This window comes from Scophthalmus maximus, chromosome 3 (genome assembly GCF_022379125.1).
Source record: "Scophthalmus maximus strain ysfricsl-2021 chromosome 3, ASM2237912v1, whole genome shotgun sequence".
Classification (NCBI taxonomy): Eukaryota; Metazoa; Chordata; class Actinopteri; order Pleuronectiformes; family Scophthalmidae; genus Scophthalmus; species Scophthalmus maximus.
The window spans coordinates 2,683,777-2,700,887 of record NC_061517.1 but is presented as its reverse complement, the minus strand read 5'-3'; the positions used below and the strand labels follow the sequence as shown (position 1 = coordinate 2,700,887).

The 17,111-nt window shown below is 44.8% G+C and overlaps 1 long non-coding RNA gene across 2 annotated transcripts in view; it reads right to left on the bottom strand.

The window, feature by feature from the left end:
* Positions 1-9,801, bottom strand: part of LOC124849876 — a 67,665-nt gene extending 57,864 nt beyond the window's left edge. For both annotated transcript variants that reach the window (XR_007030443.1, XR_007030442.1), the window contains exon 1: positions 9,670-9,801. This is a non-coding gene — a long non-coding RNA (uncharacterized LOC124849876). The remainder of the gene's footprint in view (positions 1-9,669) is intronic.
* Positions 9,802-17,111: the final 7,310 nt, after the last annotated feature.

Here is a 17,111-nt window from a genome sequence, read left to right as displayed (position 1 = left end):
GAACTAAAATAGAGGCAGGCGCGGAGCATAATTAGTTCTTTTTTAAGTGCTTTACATAATAACAGTCAGTCATAATGAAGGCCCTGTGGAATCCAGACGCCGGGCGGCTATTGTCACGACGCCACAGAGGGAGCATTCATGAGACGGCTGGAGAGAGAGGGAGAGGGAGATGGAGATGGAGGGATAAGGGAGGATGAAGGAGGTGGCGAAGTAATAATGCATAAAGCTAGTGTTACAGAACATGAAAATAAAAGAGTGAAATGGAAGTTAACTTAATTAACATACAGTTTTTCATTACCCAGGCAGGAAGAGGGGAGCCAGAATCAGTGATTTACGTTTTCTCACTGTTCCCTCCCCCCAGAGAGAGGACAGGCTCATCGAGACATCATCAATAGAAAATATGATTTTTGCAAAATGCATAACGAGGACACGAGGACATGCCTCCTGCCTCCGAGGGAAGCCGCTCGATGTTGACGGTGGATTGATTCAGACTCTTAGTGAATGATGATTCATTAATGGTGCCATAATCAGATTATCTGCAGGTAGACAGGCTCCATCCATCTCTCCGTTCTCTCAGCGAAGGAGGAACACAGCGTCACGTTTAACCTGGAGACGGTCGTGTAGTGCATGTTGGTAATAATCAGAACTGTGGTGAATTATAACCTAAAGCTTCATGTCAGACTCTGCTGAACGGTTATTCGATCTGCACGTTGGTCCTCAAAGGATAAACGTCAATGAATGTATCAATAAAAAAGGACAATAAAATGAATCACCATTGAACAGATTCAGATCGAGCCTTTGATTTGCGTAGAATTAAGAAATAATAACACAAACAATCTACAGATACTCATTAAAGGGGCGGTAAGCGATTTTAGAGAAAGCTTGTCTCTCTTTGTTGTTGTTGATGTTTGATTTTCGATATGGATTTTGGGGGGCTGATGCCGTTATCGATATTGGGGAGTACAAGATTTCTGATACCAATACATCAATAGAAATACATATTTTAATACGTCAATGATTCTTAAAATGTCGTGATCAAACCTACAAGGAAATGTAATTTTCAACCAAATATATGGAACTTGAATTAAGAAAATCAATAACAATCAATTTTATGTTACATGCAAACATAAATGCAATCTGTATAACAAAAGATTTTATATCGGTTAACATAAGCGCAGATATAGGGATAAGTTTGTGAAAGGATCATATCCTTTATTATATTAATTATTATTATATTATAATATTATAATTATCATTGTTATATAATAATAATTATATATAAAATAATAAATAAATAAATACTTTTTTTTTTTTAATTAACCGAGCCAAGGGCGGAGATAAGGGGGAGGAGTTTTCTTACAGGTGTAAACGTTAACACCTGAGGGGAAGATCTGGATTATTTGGACGAGCCCACAGAGAGAAATCTGCAAAAAAGAGCCTGTTTATGTAACGTTATTAAATTTTGTCCTGGAGAAGTGGAACCTGGAAGTCGGCCGAGAGGAGGAGGATGAAAAATGAGACGCCGCGTTCACCAAGTTTCTCTCTGCTGCAGCCGGGCCAAAACAGGCAAAGTCGACATCAGATGTGAACTTTTTAAAGCGTGATTTATGGAGCCGCGGTGATCGAGATGTCAGATTTATGACCGGACCCGCTGACAGCAATTACTCCCCAAACACTAATGCAACTGAAAACTCCCCCTTTGATAGATCTGGTTATTAATGCGACCACACAGGTACGCAGCCACTGAGGGCTCCCCCGGAAAGGTTAGATTCATCATGGTGACATTTTACTAGTATTATGCACCCACACTCTCCCGGTGTGGCGGCGGGACGGGGCAGGAGGAGGAGGTGCATGTGCGGTATGCCCTCCAACAGTGCAACCAGCCCGCATTAATTGATATGAAATACAAGAAAACTGCAACAACAAAAAAAAAACCCACGTAGATATCATACGTTTACTGTGGCAAGGTCACCTCCAAAAATAACTTCTACAAACATCTAATGATGAGGCTACTGTCGTATTAGCTTAACGCAGCTTAGTGAAGCCGTTTTCATCCGTCTCCAAATAAAAAGGAGGAGGAAAATAAAATAAGTAAACAAAGGTGAACAGAAAAGAAGAAGAAAAAGACCAAATGTTCATATTTAGTCATTCTGAAGAGCTGCCAGGAAGAAAGAAAAAAGTCTGGATGAATTGATCATTTTTGTAATATATTTAAAAAGCTGTTTGAAATTAAATCACAGACCGGTTTCTGCTCAGGACATCAGAGAGCTGTCGTGTACTTGAGTTGTCGCATTATTTATACTACAAAACTACAAAAAACACAACACGTGTGTGTGTGTGTGTGCGGCTTATTAATATCAAATTTGGTGTCATCGCGTTCTTTACACATACATAGATAAATAGATGCAACAACAATGTTTGATACAAACTTGAATGAGATCTTCTAAGAAACTGTGCATGTTCCTGTTTATGCAGAACAAGAACAAGACGTGATGCGGGAAGCAGAACTCCTCAGACGATATTGATATTTCCACAGGAGAAAGACGAGGTCTCCCACTCGTCGTACGGACGCGGGGTGCGCGGATCCTCCTGCCTCAACGGATCTACGGGTTGGATCCCACATGGCGGCGCACAGTCCCCCCACATTCCCTGCGTTTCCCTTGCAGCGGCCAACACCTCTGGCTCCATGTTTTAATGTGAGTGTTGGAGGCCGGAATGTTTCTGCATAATAATCTGGACTCTCGTGCCTTGCGTGTCCTTGTGCGTTGATTTTATTTAAAGTCACCCTCCACTCAAAAAAGTGTTTCTCTTCTGTTTCTGTCCTCGAACATGTCTTGCATTGACCACAGCGACTTGTATCTGAGCACATTCTGTCACATTCCTCTGCTGGAGGAGGATATTTCTCCGTCACTTCTCTGCAATTTGAAATTCCAACAAAATCCTCTTCAACTTAGATTTGGTACGTCACAAATACAGATAACCGTTCGCTGTCGAATATGCAAATGTGAGGCAAAGAAACAGGAAACTTCCAGCGCAGCAGAGGCAGCAAATCATGAGAGGTGTGTTGGCAGACAGTTAGCCTTAGCATTAGCAGTTAGCGTCCACGAGAGGACGGCGGGTGTGTCGGCAGACAGCTAGCGTTAGCATTAGCAGTTAGCGTCCACGAGAGGACGGCAGGCGTGTCGGCAGACAGCTAGCGTTAGCATTAGCAGTTAGCGTCCATGAGAGGACGGCAGGCGTGTCAGCAGACATTTAGCGTTAGCGTTAGCAGTTGGTGAAGTTTTATGGCTGAATCTCGCCCATGTTGTTGCGCACATTCTTCCACCGGTCAACCTAGCGCGAGCAGCCGTGGTGCGTGTAGTACTTTCTCGATTACTCGATTCATAAAATGCTGAAAAATGTCAGTCGTGTGTTCCCAAAACCTCAAGATGATGATTTGTTTTGTCCACACACCAAAGATATTCATTGTCCTGTCACAGAGGAGCAAAGAAACTAGAAAATATTCACATGTAAGAAGCTGAAATCAGAGAAATCTTTTTTTCATAAAAACTACTTGAACCAATTAATCAATTATCAAAACAGTTGGCGATTATTTAAGTAGTCGATAACTAATCGAATAATCTCTGTTGCAGCTCTACACATGCACTTGTATATGTCCGAGGACATTCAGAGTTTGCTCCGCTCGATTCATGGCGTATTAATAAAGATCAGTGGTAATAAAACTGACAGGTGGGGCAAAAAAAAAAAATGTCACGACTTGTGAAGGAAACTCTTGTTTTTTTTATACCTGTGAGACGTCTTAACTGTCCACAGATAATAGTTTGAGTTGACTGCAGAGTCCGTGGGGAGGCGAACGTGGCGACGTGAAGATTCTCTAGAGACCGAACGTCCTCATTTCCCTCAGGACCCGACGATATATGAATATATAGAGAGAGACTCACACCCATCAACAAATGACGACCGCGGGAAAGAAAAGAAAAAACATGTGCAGCCATGATGTTGAGAAGGAGACGTTGAAGTCGCCATCCGCAAGCGTCGTCTTTCTTTTACGCAGTCGAGGCAGAGAATTGAAAAGGTTTGGACAGGAAGAGGAAAGGAAGGCGGGATGTCGAGCCAAAGAAAGATCGTAAAGATTATGGAAACTAGATGAATTACGAGGATCCGGCAGCGAGGGGCCTGACAGATCTACGGTTTCCCCCGGCTAGGCCTCTCCTCCGCAGGGACGGCTACGTTAAAACGTCCCGGGATGAGGAGGGAGTTTCACCACCGCTGTCGCTCTCCTCTGCAGAACTGCACTGGCTGCCAAGAAAGAAGAGGAGTCTGACCCTGGGAGCACGTCTCCATTATTTATCTCGTCGGAGAGGTGTTTGTGCGGCAGCGTCAAACCCTTTCAGAGAGATTGAATGAGGGGAAGTGTCACGGCGCGTTCACACTGCAGTGCAATGCAAATTTTTCGTCTCTCACGCCGGGCGACGCAAATGACGTGAAATTTGCGCCAATTTGCTCGAGTTGAAATATTTGAACTTTCACAGACATGTCGGTGTCAGCGCTTATGTTTACCGATATCAAATCTTTTTTTTATTGTAAAGAATAAACAATGCAGAAAAAAAAATGTGCAATTATGTTTTACATGTTACATAAAATAAAATAAAATTCTCAATTCAAGTTATATAAATTTGTTTTCTTTTTATTTATATATATATATATATATATATATATATATATTTTATATATAGTTATTGGCGCTAAAGTTTAAGGTAAAATTAAAATATCAACCCTCAATTACAATTCTATGTCACAAAGGTTTGATAATGACATCTAAGAAACATTGACAGATTAATATATATATATATATATATATATATATATATATATATATATACCGGCCGATTTATAAGTATGTGAAATCTTGTAATCCCGAATATCAATATTGGCATCAGCCCCCAAAAATTCCATATCGGCCGGGCTCTACTAATTAGCGTCGACATCACTGACGTCGGCAGCCGACAGAGAACGGGCGGATATTCTCAGGTTGCGTTCACTCGCTCTACTCACACGTAACACAAAGCGAAAATTCGTAACTACTCCAAATCCAGAACATGATCTCAGATCGTCCGCTGACGTGAAACGTCTGTGGGAGATTGAACATCTCCGACGGATCGAGCGCTTACAGAACAAAGTGTTGCTTCACATGACTATCATCGTTTCTCTCCGGACTTCGTTGGCCGATGATGATGCTGCTTCCCCTGCTGTCGACTCGCGTCCTCCAGTCTTCCTCTCCTCTTCTCTGCTAATTAATTCTCCACAGGTGAAGCAGAAACAGACGGACACAGAGAGACAAGCAGCGGCGGTTCACCTCACATACTCCAACAGGAGGGAAACACTTCAGAATATGAAACTGTTTAAGATTTACTCCTGATTCTGGACTCGTTCAGAGAATCAATGGTCCCGTTTTTGGTTTTTTTCAGGATTTGATTCCCAAAGGAAACATTTGGTGGTTTCTCATAGTTTTCATCTTTTTAAAAGCAACGCAAAATATACAGTAAATGTGGATTTCACTCAGAAACTTCACACTGATTACTGTGGTTACAAGTACTACTGTTGTATATATTATTATCATTATTATCATCATTATTTAGAAAAGCCTTGATTCTACGAAGTCGTTGTGAGGCCTGTCACGATAATTAGGTTATCGACTTATCGTACGAATCATTTATTATTGACCTCAATAACAGCCCAAGTCTCCACATGCGTGTTCGTCGACATAAGGATATCTGTCCTCTCATCTGTTCTCGTCGTATAATTATTAAATTATCGGTTTGGCCTATAAAAGCTCACGTAATTCAGTTCCAAAAAAATGGTCTTAAAATGGCGATAATATTGTTTATCGCAATAATTTCTGGGACAACATGTCCTGCAACAAAAGTAGTTATGGTGACAGACCTAGTCGCTGTATTTTTTAGATTTTAATAATATTTGATGAAACGACCTAAAGCTGGCAGATAAATAAAAGGATGCACAAAAGCTGGACGCGCACATGGAAATGATAATAGGTAACAAACAGTATGTAGTAGTGAAGTAGTGAACAGCAGCACTTTATAATGAAGTTTATTCAGACACAGTTTTGCTCAAAGTACCAGTTGACGATTTTAATCTTAAAGCAAAAAGTCCATAAACGACCAGATTTCTTAAAGATCTGTCAAAGTCCTCCTTCAAATTCCATTTTAATTGGTTCCACTGAACCCAAACAGAAACAGCACCGCGTCGGAACAATGAATTGTTTCCTTCCGCTGACCCACGTGACACTCGTGAGCTGAATTCACACCACTTCGCTCACACATGCTCAGATATTAAAGTTTCAGAGCTCGGCGAAAATGAATGTTTAATCCTGGAAGTGTTAGGCGGCGAGAGCAATATGTTGCCGGCCCCCCGCCCCAGGCTGGTTGGCAGTCAGGAGGCTTAGTGCAGCCTGGTTACCGCAGGGAGGGGGGGGGGGGGGGAAACTACAAAAACACAAACATCAATGGCGGTCCTCTCGTCTGTGATTATTTTTGTTCCCTCGGAGGCAGATTGCATCCTGGGAGAGCAGCTTCTGAACACTGTGACAGACACAGGCCTTTGGCTGCCACTTCTATAGGAAGTTACTGTACACAGAGTTCGCTCACACATGGAACATCCGTCCCGGGTGCGACTGTGCGTGGAGAATCACTGGAGGGCTGCGGAGTGCGTCACCGGGACTGGGGATCGATCCTCAGTCACCGTGGAGACCGTTCACTGCTAAACTCAGAGATACTGGTCAGAAGTGGCAGATCAGCTGATCCACACTGACAGAGACTGACGTGACCCACAGACGATCGACGAAGACACGCCGGGCGGACTCGCAAAAAAAGAAGAATTTCAAAGTTACGTTAAGTTTAGGCCCGCAACTAACGATTAATAACGATTGTTATCGATTGATCTCTCCGTTATTTCCTCGACTAATCGATTAGTTGTTCGGTCCATAAAATCAGAATCAGAATCAGAATCAGTTTTATTGCCAGGTAGGTAGCAGGCTACATAGGAGGAATTTTTTTTTCTGTGATACTAGAGTGCATGTAGCAGTCAACATATAAACACAGAGTTAGAAAACAAATATAGAATAAAATTAAATGAAATGAAATAGAATGAAATACGATGAAATTAAAATAAAATTCTGTAGATGAAAATATTTTTTGAGTGTCAGCCCTGTACATGTTCAAAAGACATCACCTGATTTATTTTCATAAGGAGAAATGTTTTTACCACATATCTGGTCACAAGTCAAAGACACGGTGGAGTTGAGAGAAGACATGATCTGTCACGTCTGTTGACATGGCGACGTCACCATGTTACGGAAGTATCGTCCGGGCGACTGACGAGGCGTTAACCCAGACCCTACAATTACTTCAAAATGTGCATAAAACAACTTCATTCCATCGTTTTAGGGACAAACTGTTAGTTCACTCAGCAGCAATGTGCTAAGCATGAACCAAGCTACACAGAAAAACTAAAATGTGTCGTCAGGTAAAGTCGAGAGACCGCTGTAGCGTCCCGTCGTCTTCTATCCCCTCGTGGCTTCACGCGTCCGGACGACGGCGTGATTCGCCTCCACTTGCCTCGTGGGCAGCGTCCGGATTAGAGACCTGAGACACGAGCCGACCACTCGACGTGTTGAGGTCATGTGCGCAGGTGAGCCGCCGCCCTCCGTACCGGTCCGCCCTCGCGACAGACGGTTGGTGCGAACGCGTCGCCGCGCGGCCTCGGAGCTCTCTGTTCAAACCAACCCCCCCCCCCCCCCCCCCCCCCCCCCCCCCTTCCTATTTACCATCCACACCTCTCTCTGTTTGTTTCATTTCTCTTCCTGTGAATCTCATCCGTCTCTCCGCCGGCCAACTCTGCCCCAAACAAAAACATGAAAAAGTCGGGGAGTTGAAAGGACATGATTGTTTTCCGCTGAAAAAAAGCAATCCAGGACTTTTGATGAGATCTTCTTGTCTCTGTTTCATTGCCACTTCCCCCCGTGTCGCCGGTATCTGCGGCGACAGATACCAGGCCAGAGATAATCTGAAAAGCAGCGCGAGCGGATTCTCTCAGCCTCCGGTGCGTTTGACCTGCGACGGCTATTTAAAAAAAAAAAACACACACACACACACACACACACACACACACACACACACACACACACACACACACACACACACACACACACACACACACACACACACACACACACACACACACACACACACACACACACACACACACACACACACACACACACACACACACACACACACACACACACACACACACACACACACACAATGCCCGATTCCTCCTGAAAGACAAACGAGGATCTTCAGATCGGACGTGAAACGGAGAGCCTTAAGAGGATTATAGGACTGACGCTCCGTTTCTCCATCTGCACGGTTAAACCGTTTAACATTAAGGCCACTCTTCTAAATATAGTGCTTCAAGTCTTGTTAGCCGGGGCTTCTTTTTGTCCCGCGCCCCTGTGATTAAATTAAGGACAAAAATCAGAGCGATAGAGAGAGAGAGAGAGAGAGAGAGAGAGAGAAGAATGGGCGTGGAGATGAGATTCACGCACATGGCTGTCGGATTACTGGCTCCAGCAGTGAACGCCTCTTCTCGTGTGGCGCTGCAGCTCACAAGGTCCGACGGGGCGGTCGAATTGCCAAATTTGCTTCAGGAAGTTTCCTGAATCCCGACGTGACCCCGAAGTATTTCCTCGGCAGCCGCGGTAAGAGCCGCTCGGATTCTCTAAACGCTTAGGAAAGGTGCCTCCATGCGTCCTTTCCTGTCTCCTTCGGCAAAGGGCACACTGGACCCTGCTACGCCATGAGGAAAGGAAAAAATGACACGCCCCCACAATTCATTGCGGCGGCGACATTTAACGTGGCGTGCGTCAAGCGGGATGTGAAATTGCTGTATGTTAAATGCGGGGTGAGCTAACACACACACAGATCATTAAACTTTCACAGACACACACACCCACACATATTTAAGTTATGAGCAACATTATTGTAAATATGAAATATTTATTGAATTCCTGTGTTGCCTTTTTAGCGGAAACACAACTTTGCTTGCTTAACAACGTGGCAGTTTATTGTCGGGGGGCAGATGTAGGACTTTATTCATTTTCTAAAGCGTTGCTAAACAGTGAGTCGGTGTCATGTCGCTCATTTCCATATATGTTTGACTGGCGTGTCTTGACCCTGAGGAACGGACGTGAAGAATAGCAAACCTCTTAAACCGGAGGGGCCCCAGCACCGGGGGCCAAAGAGCCCCCTCCCCCCCCCCCCTACCCCGGCCAGACAACTCATAGCACCATGCTAATCATGGATCAATGAAACCATACAGCAGGACAGCATGACGCTCCTGACAAACACGTTCACCTCAACCAAACACAATTCAAACCCCAAACAGCTCAAAACACACAAACTGTTCAAGAACACAACAGCTGCCAATATGTCGCGCTAACAACACCAGCTAACTAGCATCTGAGAGATGAGACTCACTCCACAGACTCCAGCCGTATATTTATTGAACTTTCGACAGAGGCAGCAGCCATCAAACACACCAAACACACCAAACACACCAAACAGCAGACGGACATGAATTATGTTTTACCTTTTGATGTTTTTGTCACGATTGAATCCGCTAATCCAACATCCCTGAGTCACTTTAAAAGGCTTCCTGACTGTTGCAAATCTTCTTCTTCTTTGTTTTATAGGCGGCTGGCAAGTGCATTACCGCCCCCTGCTGCTCCGGAGTGTCCATCCATTTTCACTACCAGGGTCTCATTGAAATAGGCCCCGCCCCTTTCTTCACACAGTGGATTTGCTTCCTGGTAGTTGGTGAGTGATGTCTTTGACATGGATTTGGAGGCTGCGCGTCGATTTCTATTGGCTCTGACGGCTCGATTGGAGTGTCAATCATTCAAATTGACCAATGGGCATATCAGTTTTTATCAGAGAAATTAAACAGCAGTTTTTGTTTTTTTAATAAACAGCTTTATTTAGATACAATAAATAATAATAGAGACATATAAGTGACATAAAAATCTTTCACTCATGTTGTGCTGTGATTAATTTTTTACGGGACACAGTCGGTCTTACATTTAAACTCTTTGTAGAAAGATGATTGGAGCGATACTAAACTGCCTGTGGCCAAACAAACCTTTCAGAATCCGTGTGGATTGTTGTTCAATCATGTAAAAGTGTGACGCACATCAGTCACCAGCTGCACAGGATCCTGGTGGAGGAGCTCTGAAGGAGATTTGTTTTCCGGACCCAGACGAGACCGACATTGTTGTTTAAAAATGGCTTCTGGTGTTTGCTCAAAAGACATAATTGAAAGACTCACTTCTGATGGATGTTGCTGTCGAAAATGCACACGAATGCATTAAATCAGCAGTAATTCTTTTCCTTTTTTTTTTCCACAGTCGTTATTAATTCTAGATTTGCTTTGGCAAATGTATTTGTTTTTTTGGAGTGATGCCTAAGCACTGTGTCATCGCGAATGCATTCATTATTCAGAGCTGCATGTGAAACTAGGGCGAGAGGAATCCTGCTGAAAGGTTCTAAAAGCCCTTCATGACCAACAGGCTTTATTTTCTTCTCTGACTAACACCGCCCGACTGAAAACCAGGGTTTCATTAGCAGGCTTGTTTTAATTGCCGCGGATGTCAGGGGTCTATTTTTCCAGTGTGTCTCATTCAAACGCCACAGAATAAAAGGTAAACTGCAGAGTAAATGTTGCATAGTCAAAAGATTCCTTTGGCGAGGAAATCAGAGCTTCGCCTCACAACAACAGATGCCGTGTATAAATGATGTACTAATGTCATAAGAAAATAATTTCCTGAATGGAATGTGATGCACTGGAGCATGAGCAGGGAGTTTGTGATTTAACCAGTGCAAAAGCCTTTTCATATTTTTATTAACTCTTTTTACATTTAATGCTTCTTGGTCCATATTTGTGTGAGAAAGTCTTTGGTGGTTGTTGATCCTGACACGCTCGGAGTTTCTGATCATCTGATTGAAGTCACGAGTCTCATCCTGACTGATGTCGTATCGTCGGTCTGTTGTTCGTGTCTGATGAAAGTTCTCCTCTCATCCACAGCTGCTCTTCTCCCTTTGATGGCACTTTTTTTAATCCGTTTAATCCCCGAGACTTGTTTTAAAGGTGAGATTTACTGATGAGGCAACACAAAGTCGGGCAAGAGGCAGTGTTTTTTTTCCCATTTTTTGGGCGAAAGTAAACTTTTAAATCTGTGCCTGAGACGAGACGGACGTAGCGTAAACCCCCATCGTGTGACATGACAGGAGGAATTCTTCGCCGAATGATGACTTGCAGGTAACTCTGGGGCAGGTCAAGTAAGTCTAATGTGGTCTGACAGCTGAAGATGCAGTGTCTTCATTAGGACCGCCGGCGTCAGCGTTATTCTGGACACATGATGGGGACAAATAATTAAAACCGAGGCCCGGGGAATGAAAAAATGTCACCGGGTGCAGACAGGTCACATCCTGGGACGACCTTTTACTCGTCCACGTACCGAACAGGGTGTGATCGGAAGAGTGAGAAACGTACGGCTTAACGAGGGAGGAAGCATATCTGTCCATCATACCGGTCCATCATACCTGTCCGTCATACCTGTCCATCATACCTGTCCATCATACCTGTCCGTCATACCTGTCCATCATCTCTGTCCATCATGTCTGTCCAATCTGTCATCATACCTGTCCATCCTGTGTGTCCAATCTGTCATCATACCTGTCCATCCTGTGTGTCCAATCTGTCATCATACCTGTCCATCCTGTGTGTCCAATCTGTCCGTCAAGGCTGTCCGTCATATCTGTCCATCATACCTGTCCATCATTCCTGTCCATCATACCTGTCCATCATACCTGTCCATCATGTCTGTCCAATCTGTCCATCATGTCTGTCCAATCTGCCCGTCAAGGCTGTCCGTCATGTCTGTCCATCATACCTGTCCGTCATGTCTGTACAATCTGTCCATCATGTCTTTCCAATCTGTCTATCATGTCTGTCCTTTATGTCTCACCATCACGTCTCTCCAATCTGTCCATCATGTCAATCCAATCTGTCCATCATGTTACATTACATTCATTTAGCGGACTTCCAAAGCGTCTTCCGATAAGTATATTCTACCATGAAGATATTACCCAGAAAGTGAAGAATTATGCGAAACTTTAATCAAACAGGCAAAAACAGCTTCAAGTTCTCCATTTTCCTGTTTTACTCTGTGTTAAGGATTCAAGGACTAAGGTTCAGTCTGAACACGCCCTGGATGTAGGAAGGGCCGGAGTCATTCGCAGCAGGAGGCGAGAACCAGAGCCTTGAACCGGATCGGAGCCGCCACCGGGAGCGGTTTTCTTTTGATATCACAAGACACAAAATAATAATGTAAATAATAATAAGTTAAATGAACAAGCATGTTGAAAACTGTATGTCAATGTTTTGAATTTACTTTTTTCCCCTCTCTAATTCTTGCGTATCCTGGGCGGTGAGCGAACATCCCTCTGCATCCGGAGAAGGTTTGTTTGGGCATCTGACGTCGCAGTTGTCATCTTCTGGTTAAATGATGCGTGAAAGTGAATATCCATCTTCTGTGATCAAAAGCGTCATGTTATGACAGAGCGATACCTGCATCATAAACAGGCTGGCAGCGCGTGGAAGTCAGAAAGAATAAAAAGAATCACTCTTCCACACTTTCTTTTCATTTGGCTGATGGTTTTTGTCCAAACCATGAGCTCTTCCTTTCACACGCCGGCACCTTCCCTTCAAAAGGGAATCTAATGAAACTCACTGTTTTGCAGCCCCGGGTCTCATTTTAAAGAGCCGCGCACAGTAAAAGTAAATTAAGCTGGAAATGGAAAAGAAGAAAGCAAAAAAAAACTCTGCGGAGCCAGAGCACGACTCGGGAGGGCGAGGGGAAAAGAAGCAGAGAGTCTCCACCTGGAAAAGAATCAAATTATGAAGTAAATATAACGTGGATATTAAAATCCAAGCAGCCAAACAAAGCACAAAGTCAAAAACACAACCGGGAATTAAACCAACAGGCGGGGGAGTGGTGAGGAGAACAGGAAGTGATGTAACAAGCTCATTTGTTGTATAAAGAAAACAAACAAAAAAAACTGGAGAGGCGACAGGAAGTGAAAAGGTGATGCCGCTGCAATTTAAGTGCACGGCGAAGAAATCACTCGCAGCCCCCTTCGGGGAAAAAAGCAGTCTCCAGGCGAACCGATCCCGCTGACGACGGCCATTAACGCCGTGTGGATTCCCCAAATTGAATCTGTCCGACGCCCAGGGGAAGAGTAAAGTTACACGGACAGAAGACGAGCTGGAGGTGGAGAGAGAGGAGGAGGAGGAGGAGGAGGAGGAGGAGGAGGAAGACGAGATGGACAGAGCGGCCGACGAGAGGCGAGGGGCCGAGAGAGATAAACGTCCGGTCCTGCTTCCTGTGATTACTGCGGCACTATTCAAATGTCAGGGCGAGTGTGTGTGTGTGTGTGTGTGTGTGTGTGTGTGTGTGTGTGTGTGTGTGTGGCAAACGCAGGTGAACATGAGACAACACACTAATAATCTCACCTTTATTTCACTGCGTCCGACTCAAAAAAACATTAGATTCCAAAACTTGCATCGCTTTACAGTGTTTAGTTTCTGTGGGTGTGTGTGTGTGTGTGTGTGTGTGTGTGTGTGTGTGTGTTAGAGCGAATGAGATAGAGAAAGAAAGATGAGAGAGAGAGAGAGAGAGTCCTGTCTCCGTCCCTCTGTTGACGCGCCGAACAAGGTTAATTACTTTTCTGACCTTCCCCACGAGCTTAAAGAAATATTCCAATCATGGCCTGAATAGATCGGGCGGCCGGAGATGCTGAGTCAATGGCCTCGCCAAAATGAAACACTGCTGGATCTTCTTCCTTTTTTCTTTTCTTTTTTTAAGTGTAACCTTATTTACCTTCACTATTACTTATCAGATGTTTCAATAAAAAACTGCCTGCATCACTGATTTCATGCCACAGAGGAAAGTGTGTTCTTTTCTTCCCCCCTCCGACTTGCTGCCGCTCGCTCGCTTTGATCAAATATTCATGCAGAGCATCACTTCTTTTTTTTTCACCTTTATGAAATTGCTTGAATGGATTCTTTTGTAAAGCGACCATCTGACGGCAGTTCGCGAGCACTGATAATTATTGACTATATGTATATTCCTGGATTCCGTGACAATTCCAGAGGAGTTGAAATCTTTCCCCGTGTCAGATGTTTCCACATTACATCAACAACATATCCCACATTGTGTACGACCTCGTTGCAGCTGCGGGAGCTTCATGAATATGTTTGATGACCACAAATGTGGGACGCCACCGGACGCTGAACCAACCAACGGAGCGAGCAGAAGTAAAGTCTGCTCGCTCGTGTGTTCAGTTCAACGCACACAAAACTCACTGTGTCACTCTTTGAACAAATATCAGAATCACTGGAACAGCTCGTCGCACAATTCAAACTTCTGACTCGATGTGAAGTGATGTCAGTGATACATGTTGATTTACCTGCACATGAGAGACAGTCAGTGAGACAGTGAGAAAGTCAGTTAGACAGTCAGTGAGACAGTCAGTGAGACAGTGAGAAAGTCAGTTAGACAGTGAGACAGTCAGTCAGACAGTCAGTGAGACACTCAGTCAGTCAGTGAGACAGTCAGTTAGACAGTGAGACAGTCAGTCAGTCAGTCAGTGAGACAGTCAGTCAGTTAGTCAGTCAGTCAGTGAGACAGTCAGTGAGACATTGAGAAAGTCAGTTAGACAGTCAGTGAGACAGTCAGACAGTCAGACAGTCAGTTAGTCAGTGAGACAGTCAGTCAGTCAGTGAGACTGTCAGTTAATCAGTCAGTCAGTCAGTGAGACAGTCAGTTAGATAGTCAGTCAGTGAGATAGTCAGTTAGTCAGTCAGTGAGACAGTCAGTGAGACACTCAGTCAGTCAGTGAGACAGTCAGTCAGTCAGTTAGTCAGTGAGACAGTCAGTGAGACATTCAGTCAGTCAGTCAGTCAGTGAGACAGTCAGTGAGACACTCAGTCAGTCAGTCAGTCAGTGAGACAGTCAGTCAGTCAGTCAGTCAGTGAGACAGTCAGTGAGACACTCAGTCAGTCAGTCAGTCAGTGAGACAGTCAGTCAGTCAGTCAGTCAGTGAGACAGTCAGTCAGTCCCTCAGTCAGTCAGTCAGTCAGTGAGACAGTCAGTCAGTCAGTCAGTCCCTCAGTCAGTCAGTCAGTCAGTCAGTCAGTCAGTGAGACAGTCAGTTAGTCAGTGAGACACTCAGTCAGTCAGTGAGACACTCAGTCAGTCAGTCAGTCAGTGAGACAGTCAGTCAGTCAGTCAGTCAGTGAGACAGTCAGTCAGTCCCTCAGTCAGTCAGTCAGTCCCTCAGTCAGTCAGTCAGTCAGTCAGTCAGTCAGTGAGACAGTCAGTCAGTCAGTCAGTGAGACAGTCAGTCAGTCCCTCAGTCAGTCAGTCAGTCCCTCAGTCAGTCAGTCAGTCAGTCAGTCAGTCAGTCAGTGAGACAGTCAGTTTGTCAGTCAGTGAGACAGTCAGTTAGTCAGTGAGACACTCAGTCAGTCAGTGAGACAGTCAGTTAGTCAGTGAGACACTCAGTCCGTCAGTCAGTGAGACACTCAGTCAGTCAGTGAGACAGTCAGTTAGTCAGTGAGACACTCAGTCAGTCAGTGAGACACTCAGTCAGTCAGTGAGACAGTCAGTTAGTCAGTGAGACACTCAGTCAGTCAGTGAGACAGTCAGTCAGTCAGTTAGTCAGTGAGACAGTCAGTGAGACATTCAGTCAGTCAGTCAGTCAGTGAGACAGTCAGTGAGACACTCAGTCAGTCAGTCAGTCAGTGAGACAGTCAGTCAGTCAGTCAGTCAGTGAGACAGTCAGTCAGTCCCTCAGTCAGTCAGTCAGTCCCTCAGTCAGTCAGTCAGTCAGTGAGACAGTCAGTTTGTCAGTCAGTGAGACAGTCAGTTAGTCAGTGAGACACTCAGTCAGTCAGTGAGACAGTCAGTTAGTCAGTGAGACACTCAGTCCGTCAGTCAGTGAGACACTCAGTCAGTCAGTGAGACAGTCAGTTAGTCAGTGAGACACTCAGTCAGTCAGTGAGACACTCAGTCAGTCAGTGAGACAGTCAGTTAGTCAGTGAGACACTCAGTCAGTCAGTGAGACAGTCAGTTAGTCAGTGAGACACTCAGTCCGTCAGTCAGTGAGACACTCAGTCAGTCAGTGAGACAGTCAGTTAGTCAGTGAGACACTCAGTCCGTCAGTCAGTGAGACAGTCAGTCAGTCAGTCAGTGAGACAGTCAGTTAGTCAGTGAGACACTCAGTGAGACAGTCAGTCAGTCAGTGAGACAGTCAGTGAGACAGTGAGACAGTCAGTTAGTCAGTGAGACACTCAGTCAGTCAGTGAGACAGTCAGTTAGTCAGTGAGACACTCAGTCAGTCAGTGAGACAGTCAGTTAGTCAGTGAGACACTCAGTCCGTCAGTGAGACACTCAGTGGGACAGTCAGTCAGTCAGTGAGACAGTCAGTGAGACAGTCAGTCAGTCAGTGAGACAGTCAGCCTGCCTGTCTGTCTCTCCCGTGCTGTCAGACTGTTTGATATTCACCCGTCGGTCGTCCCGGCTCATCTGTGTTGGCAGCCGCCCTCAATCTCTCCGAGCTCAATTTGATCACCAGGATAAACAAATCCACAACAATTAAAAGAGATATGAGGGTTGACAAAACAATTAACACGAGGCCATTACGGCTCTGGGGGGAGATCGTGTGCACTCGACGAAAGACGAATGAACAAATAATCATCTGGCTGGTTGAGCAACCGACATATCAATTTTGTGTGAACAACGGGGAGAAAGAAAAAAAGGAAAAAGAGAAAAAGCTTCACTGACGACGAGGTCCATTGTTCGCGTCGACCTCCCGGGACGCAACTTTGACTTTGCGCCCGTCACTTATCTGCGATCATAAAAGCAGCCGTCACCGTCGGGAGGAAGTGGAGTCGGCGGTGTCAGTGATGTC